The sequence below is a fragment of the Tursiops truncatus genome, chromosome 16, assembly GCF_011762595.2.
Source record: "Tursiops truncatus isolate mTurTru1 chromosome 16, mTurTru1.mat.Y, whole genome shotgun sequence".
NCBI classification, from domain to species: Eukaryota; Metazoa; Chordata; class Mammalia; order Artiodactyla; family Delphinidae; genus Tursiops; species Tursiops truncatus.
This window is the reverse complement of record NC_047049.1, coordinates 80,707,221-80,715,949: the sequence shown is the minus strand read 5'-3', so window position 1 is coordinate 80,715,949 and position 8,729 is coordinate 80,707,221. Positions and strand designations below refer to the sequence as shown.

Here is an 8,729-nt window from a genome sequence, read left to right as displayed (position 1 = left end):
CCCAGCTCCTATTTCACTAATACTTTTTAACTTATTACATGTATTAAACTGTTACGTTGACTTCTGAATTAAAGTGCAGCATCGAGTCTAAAGGCTCTGGCTATCAAAAGAAAACTACTAGAAAGGGCATATCTGAGACTTCTCCTGGCTTTCTTTAATTAAAGTTGCCGCAAACAAGTGCACGTTTGACAGAGATCTGTAATGTGGTAGCTAGCTTACAGTAAATTTTGTCACCCAAGGGCCTTAATCAATACAACTGAATTAGAGAAAGTACATGGAACAAAGAGAAGTTAGGAGAAGTATCATAAATATAGGCTTAACAATTCAAGGGAAGAAAAGCTTGAAATAAGGTGGGTGAACAGCAAAAACCTTGACAGCTAGCCACCACTGGAAGTGACATTTAAGCTGAGAATTAGGGTGAGAGGAGCCAGTCCTCGAAGTGTGGGGTTGAGGTGACAGGAGGTATCGGGGTGGGTGTGCAGAAAGAATAGTGATCAAAAGGTCTTGGGATTGGTTCCAAAGGACCTGAAATGTGGCTGAAACAAGAGTCATGGGAAGTGAAATTAAAAAGAAAGGCAGGTGTATTCGTCTGCTTGGGCTGCCATATGAAATACTACAGAGTGGGCGGCTTACACAGCAGAAATCTGTTTTCTCACCGTTCTGGAGGCTGGAAGTCCAAGACCAAGGTGCCAGCAAGGTAGGTTTCATTATGAAGCCTCTGTTCTGGGCTTGTAGGAGGCCACCGCCTTGCTGTGTGTTCACATTACCTCTTTGTGCACCTGGAGACAGAACAGTCTTCTCTGCTCTCTATTCTTAGAAGGGCACTAACCCTGTCAGATGAGGGCCACACCCCCATTTACCCCCTCTAGCCCTAATTTCTTCCCAAAGGCTCATCTCCAGGTACTGTCACACTGGGGATTAGGGCTTCAATATCTGAATTTGGGGGCCACCATTGAGTCCGTAGCAGCAGGGCTCAACATCTGTAGTGGCTTAGAGACTCTTGTAAAACATTTGAACAGGAATATAAGTGCCATGGGAAATGCTGAAAAGTTTCTCGACATGTGGTTGTAGGACTATCTGTATGCAAATTCCTGGAATGTGCGTTTGTTCCCCAGAGGCCAAACTGTTTCTGCTGCACATTCAGAATGGAGAGCCATTGCTGTAGTCCGTGTGGGGGGCAGAGGGGCCCTCCGTGTGGCTCTGCTTGTTTCGGGAGCCAGAGAAGGCTGGCGTGTGTTGAGGCCACGTAAGAGCTGAGTCAGTTGGGCTGTTCCTGGCTGAGGGCTGTATGGCACGCCAGCCGAACGGCACCGAGCTGCTGCCCTCCAGGGAGACCAGAGCAGTGGGGAGGCGGGGTCCTGGCCAATCCTAGCTGCGTAGGCATGCCTTACAAAGAATCCCTGTACACCCGGTTTGGTTACTTGTTCTCTTCTCATGCCATGAATATATGTGTTGAAGACTAAGGTGACTTTTATCTACTTTGAGACCTGTTTGTAATGCGTTTCAGGTTTGGGGACAAAGACCTTGGAGTTTGGGGTGCACGTGGCTATAGACTTGTCTCCTGGCCAGCTCTGGCATCAGAACCACACAAGCAAGCAGACAGGAGAGGTAGGAAAACGGGGTGCAGCCCAAAGCAGATGAGGCCTTGCAGCAGAGGGAGACAGCTGTGGGAGGTGGCGGGGGCACTTTTCCCCTCTAGTCTCCTCAGACCCTCCCAAGTCACCCAAGTCAACCTAAAGTCTCAGTCAAAGAACAGCACGCTTCATATGCTGTCAGAGCTTCAAAGCGTGCATCCTGTGCCCTGCCGCACAGGAGCTCCTGCACACACCGCAGTTACAAGCCACACCGCTGTCCCTAAGGCCTTCGCCTCCACACCCCCGCCCGACCTATAGATTCTGGAGCTGCCCCTGCTTCGAAGCAAGTAAAAAGAAAGACCCTTAGCATCTGGTTTTCCAGGACAGTCTCCCATCCAAACAGTATAATGTAGCAGCTAAGAATGCAGGGTCCAAAGCCCAACTGGCTATGAAATCCAACTCTGCCGTACAGTAGCCCTGTGTTATGTGTGATTTGCTTAGACTCTCAGAGCCTCGGTTTCCTTATGCATAAAATGGGGATGATGCTAATACCTCTTGAGTTGTGAGAAACGTGTGTCAGTGAAATGTTTCAAAGAGTCCTTGGCAGCAAGTGTAACCTGTTATTACTGCTACTCCTGACTGGGACAAGCCCTCCTTGGCTTCTCAGAGTAAATGAGATTGGGTGCTTCTGGAGTGGTCATTATGGCCATAGGCACTCGCATCCCTGACTTAGAGCAGGTCTCAGCCCAGCTGTTCAGCCCAACAGCATTATGGGGTGGTGCATTGCTCCATCCCTCTCTCTCGTCTCTCTCTCTCTCTCCTCTCTCTCTCTCCCTCCCTCCCCCCTCCTCTCTCTCTCTCCTCTCTCTCTCTCTCTCTCCCTCTCTCTCTCTCTCTCCCCTCTCTCTCTCCTCTCTCTCTCTCTCTCTCTCTCCCTCTCCCTCCCTCCCCCCTCCTCTCTCTCTCTCCTCTCTCTCCCCTCTCTCTCTCTCTCTCCTCTCTCTCTCTCTCTCCTCTCTCTCTCTCTCTCTCTCTCCCTCTCCCTCCCTCCCCCCTCCTCTCTCTCTCTCCTCTCTCTCCCCTCTCTCTCTCTCTCTCTCTTTCTCTTTCTCGATATCTCTCTCCGCTCTCTCTCTCTCCTCTCTCTCTCTCTCTCTCTCTCCCTCTCCCTCCTCTCCCCCCTCCTCTCTCTCTCTCTCCTCTCTCTCTCTCTTTCTCCTCTCTCTCTCCTCTCTCTCTCCTCTCTCTCTCTCTCTCTCTCTCGTTCTTTATTTAAAATCACCATCCTGGTGAGACCCGGTATATATATGTGCTATATACACATGTGGATGAATATTTCTCGATGTTTTAGTTTTTCTCCTTATGTGTTTTTCTTTTCCTTTTTCACCGCTCAAATAATCAAGCTTCATTTTCCTTGTCTTGGGGGAAGTTAGCAGCGGGGTGGAAGGCAAAAACATCACCCACAAAATGTCTCCCTCTTAGGCTTTTTGGCTTTTGTTTTCACTGATTTAAACCCAAGGCAGAAAATGGGATTTTCAGGAAGAAGCAGGGCCCCAGGAAAGGAGCAGGGGGGAGAGATGCCTGCTTCCTGCCCACTGCCTCTCGCCTCCTGCACCTGGCCCTGAAGTTCTTCAGAAAGAAAGAAGGTCTTGGGGCCGGGGGAGTTGGGAGCGGTTTGTCCTGAGGGACTCCATCTACTGTTGAGTCCAGAAATCGACGCTGGGTAGGGGCCGAGGGCGGCAGGCGGGGTAGGGTGGGGAGAGCCAGCATGGAGAACCCAGCCCCTGGGGTTTGCCCGAGGGCCACCTTCATAGTGACAACAAGGAAACCACATATTCTTAATAGCCTCCACGCGATAAAAGATACTCTGTAAACGGGACAGTCAGACAAAAAGAGAGCTCAGGGAAAATAAACATGAAAACGGGAAATGAAAAACTCAGTAGAAGGTTGGAAGATGAAGACATTTCTCACAAATTAGGGCAAAAATAGATGCTGAGATTCATTTGATAATTCAACATGCATTCCTGACCTAAAAAAATTAAAACCACAACTCTTAGTTAACTGGAAGAGATGATCACTTCCTTAACATAATGATCAAAAGCCAACATCAGGCTCTGAGGGAAAAAAAACAGGAAAAACACTTCTAGTAGATACATAGCTGGTATAATTTCTAATTCCTTGATATTAATATCAAGCAAAAACTATGATTTAACATAGTTTTGGATGTTCAACTTAATATAGGATATGAAGAGAACTCCATAAGATGTATAAAAATTTGAGAGGCAAAATTATCCTTATTTGGGTGATGTGATTATATACTGGAAAACTCTTCAAGATTTCATTCACAAAAGCATTACAGATGAAGTACCAAGGAATAAGCTCACCAAGAAACGTGCAAGATCTACCTGAAGAAAATGTGAAAATGCTGCTGAAATATGAAAGTACACGTGCATAAATAAATAGGAAGATTCAAAATTATAAAGGTGTCAAATTTCCTTAAATTAATCTACATTCGATATGATTTCAATCAAAATGCCAACTCTTTTGGAGGATGGTAAGGAGTGTCATTAAATTATTCAAAATGCAATTTGAATAACAAACATGTAAGAATACTTAGGAAAATACTGAAACAGCAGAAGAATGAGACCGGTCCTACCAGTTATTAAATTATAAATCTACAATTAAAACAGGTTGATAATGGCACAGAAATCAAAATATCAGTGAAACAGAACATAGAGCCAAAAATGTACCCAGATGCACATCTAGTACAACTATAATAAATTATTAAAATGGCATTTCAGGGCTTCCCTGGTGGCGCAGTGGTTGAGTCTGCCTGCCAGTGCAGGGGACGCGGGTTTGTGCCCCGGTCCGGGAGGATCCCGCGTGCCGCGGAGCGGTTGGGCCCGTGGGCCGTGGCCGCTGGGCCTGCGCGTCCGGAGCCTGTGCTCTGCAACGGGAAAGGCCGCGGCAGTGAGAGGCCCGCGTACTGCCAAAAAAAAAAAATGGCACTTCAAGTAAGGGGGGGAAAAAGAAGGATGATTCAAAATTACTGCAGCAATTTGCTAATTATTGATAGTTGTGGGAAAATGGGATTCTTACATCATTCTTTAAAACAAATTACAGACGGAGCAAAATTTCAAATACTACAATATACCAAATTGCTAGAAGAAAAGCATGAATGTTTTTGGAATCCAAAAGCGAGTAAGGCCTTTCAAAGTCTGACCGAAAACATAGGAATCACACAGAAAAAACACAGATAAGTCTGGCTTCATAACAGATTAACATATACTGTACTCCAAAAATAAATAGATAAATGAATAAATGACAAACGAGGGGAAAAATATCTGTAACACTTAGTACACATGAAAAATTAATTTCCTAAATATACTATAAACTACAAAATCATAAGACCAAGATCATCTAAGAAAAGAATGGCAAAGGACAGACGTAGGGAGCTTAATAAAAAAAATACAAGGTTGCTGAATGTCACTCATAAAAATTACAAGCAAAACTTGGTAAGTTTTTTTCACAGATGAGTAAATCTTATTACAATCGGAATATTCTGGAGGCCGCAGTCCCGGTCCTGGGTCCTGGCTTCGGGCCCAGCGCCACCATGAGGACGCTCGCTGAACTGCTGGCCGCCCTCCTGGCCACGGCCTCGGGCTGCGTCGTCAGCATCGGCGGGCATGCCAAGGAGTGCTTCTTCCAGCGGGTCACCTCGGGCACCGAGATGGGCCTCATCTTGGAGGTGGCCAAGGGCAGCTTCCTGGACATCGACGTGGAGATTACAGGGCCTGATAATACAGGAATTTATAAAGGAGACCGGGAGTCCAGTGGGGAAATACACATTTGCTGCTTACATGGATGGAACATAATAAGTTTTGTTTTAGCAATAGGATGTCCACTGTGACCCCCAAGACAAAGTGATATTCACAGTGGTAGTGGGGAGGCTCCAAAAGGACAGGACATGGAAACAGAAACTCAACAGAACAAGGCAGACGAAATGATTAATGAGCTCACAGTGGCGACGATGGCTGTAAAGCGTGAACAGGAATACATGGAAGTTTGGGAGAGAATACACAGAGCGATCAATGACAACACAGAGAGCAGAGTGGTCCTTTGGTCCCTCTTTGAAGTTCTTGTTCTAGTTGCTATGACACTGGGACAGATCTACTACCTGAAGAGATTTTCTGAAGTCCAGAGGGTTGTTTAAAAAGCCTTTTCCTCAAGATCCCAAATTCATAATTCACTGTTTACCAAACATCCTGGTCATAATAATGTCATTAGTTTCTCCGTTTTTATTTTCTGAACTGTACATTCACAGCTTCTGTTTCTTTGTGATTAACAGATATTGGGGGAAAACACTTTTTTGGGAAAGTTATAGTGAAAATTTGACATGTGATTGGCATGATTTCACATTTGAATTCTTCCTTCATTATACAGGTCCTTCCAGAACTCAAACACTGTGAGTGGAATATAGGTGTATAGTCCTTACTATATCTTCTTTCCTTTTGTTTTCATCATAAAGTGCAGTTTGTTCAGGATAGTACTTTACTGATAGCACTTTACTAAAAATGACTACATTCTTGGGATCCCTTATCCTGCAGTTCAAGTCATTAAAGATTCCTTTTGTTGAGTCCTTACCAGAAACAACAATCTGAATCTTGACATTTTCTATCCAGCCTAACCTTTTTCCCCTTTAAAGTTTTACTTTGAACCTTAGAACTCAATCACCTCCACTTAAAATTGTTGACACAAGCAGCTAATAACCATTTTTTGGTTTCTGCCTAACCTTGTGAGAAGTCTCTGTTAAAGCCGGTTCTCTGGGTGGTGCAGTGAACGGTGGTTCTTTTTCTTTCTATGACGGCACATACACTTTCTCTATTCTTGGCACGTAGGAGGTATGCATTCACGTAATTGGAAAAATTTGGATTTCTGATGCCAAAGGGTTAAAAGCCTCTTGGATTTCTTTGCCACTATTTTATTTTTGATCGGTGGCATTTTGGCCACTAATTAGTGTACTGAACGTTACTGTCAGTACTAGGGTTTTTGTTTCTGTTTTTTTTTTTGGCTCTTTCTCTTTCGGCACATGTGAATCTTGTTTTGTATGAAACGAAATGATGTTCTCTTGGTCTCTGATGATGGGTTTAAAATTAAAGGATCATCCAGTTTTGGTGTGGGGTGATCCAGGACCATGTTGTGACTGATGTATATTAGTTATTTGGACATTTTCTTTTTGGATCTTTGCAAGGGGAAAACTACAAGTAACGAGTTTTATATAATTAATTTAAATTTGTTACAGGTTTTCACGTTCAGGATAAACAATTTTTCAACCTTGGGTGAAAATACTTGCAACAGTTTTAAGGTGACTGTGTTTTACCTTGGGACAACTGTTGCATGCCAATTTGTGTGCGTGTGTGTGTGTGTGTGTGTGTGTGTGAAAACACTTCAAAATTGAGTTAAAAGATGTAAATTATTTGCTCCGAGGCATGTGGGATCTTCCTGGACCAGGGCTCTAACCCGTGTCCCCTGCATTGGCAGGCAGATTCTTAACCACTGCACCACCAGGGAAGTCCCATTTACCTAAATTTAAAATGTACGGTTTGGCCGAGCAATTTCTAGAAATGTGTCCTAAGACACAGTCGCACAGGTAAGCAAAGATACATGCACAGAGAGCTTTTTTCGGGATTTTTGGCAATCCTGGAAAAAACCTGAAGACAGCAAAGTAATTGGAAAGCGCGCAATCCTGACAGATCCATTCATTGTGATTGAGTGCTCTTCAATCACAGAAAAATCCAGCCCGGTGAGGTACTGATGTGAGCAGTTCTGAGAAATATTGAACTGGGGGCACTCGAGTAGGAGCAAGAGGCTCAACAGTAGGTGCCGTACAGTCCAATTTCTGGGGAAAAGATGTATGAGAAACTCTTACAAGTGGCACCTATGCTGAGGGGGTCACCGGGGGCTCAGGCAGGATGACGTGGACTTTTTACCTCCTGCCCTCTGCATGATGGAAGCTTCCTTAGTAGGGATGAGTTACAGACACAGCGTTCCTCTCCTCAAATCTCTAGCACATCTGCAACGGCGCTGTGACAGTGACATTACTCCACAAGACTGTCCCAAGCACGCACGCGCTCCTGCCGCATGTCTTTGCTCACGCTTGCACGCCCATCTTCCTTGCACACCTAAATCTCTTCCCCTCTTCCAGGACCTGCTCCAAGGCCAACAATTCCACAAGGCCTTTCCAAACTCCTCAGAATAACACTGCTCTCATCCTTCTCAGCATTCCCATGGGACTTAAACTGCGACACGCAGGTTTTTTGGTCGTTTTTTTTTTCCCAACACGGTTTGCAATTATTCAATTATTTATTGATAAACGAATTAATTTTGCTGAATTTAATTTGCAACAGTTTTGCCTTTAATTTGCTAATTTATTTTTTCCAAGTTTTTATTCTCTATTTTCACCAATTTTTAAGCATATTAAGTGAAAGCATGCTTAACTTTCTTTTGTCCTCCCCACCCGCATTTTAGTCAATGTGAGGCATAGCATTCGTTAAATACTGTTAAATCAATTATACATGATAGTTCCCGCAATATCCACGTATTATTTAAAAAAAAAAAAAAAAAGAAGATCCTTGTCATTTATGATCCTAGTTCCTAGGTCATATAGCCCACATTATATTTTCTTCACTTAAAGATGTGCAGATGGTATGAAACCCACTTTTTATATTTTTATTTTTACTTATTTATTTATTTTTGGCTGTGCCCCGTGGCGTGCGGGATCTCAGTTCCTTGACCAGGGATCAAACCCACGCCCCCCGCATTGGAAGCGTGGAGTCTTAACCACTGGACCGCCAGGGAAGTCCCTAACACCCAGTTTTTAGAGTAAATTCACATTTTGTACATCTGAAATCTCCCACTCAAGGGAATCCTAAAAAGTTGCCATCTGACTTAATTCACTTAATTCTGATAGTAGCAGAACACTTACTTAAATAAGCTAACAGTTTTGTACCTATTACTCCTCATATAGAAAAACAAAAACTAGAAAACAACCTAGGCTTTTAAAACATTTCAGTAACATGAACATAACAATATTAAATCCTCATTAAAGAAAATAAATAAATATAACATTGTAATATCAATCGATTTTATCCAGTG

At 43.8% G+C, this 8,729-nt stretch overlaps 1 pseudogene; it reads left to right on the top strand.

Annotated features, from left to right (window-relative positions):
* The first annotated feature begins 5,165 nt into the window (after nt 1-5,165).
* Nucleotides 5,166-6,144, top strand: LOC101317298 (transmembrane emp24 domain-containing protein 2 pseudogene; annotated as a pseudogene).
* Nucleotides 6,145-8,729: the final 2,585 nt, after the last annotated feature.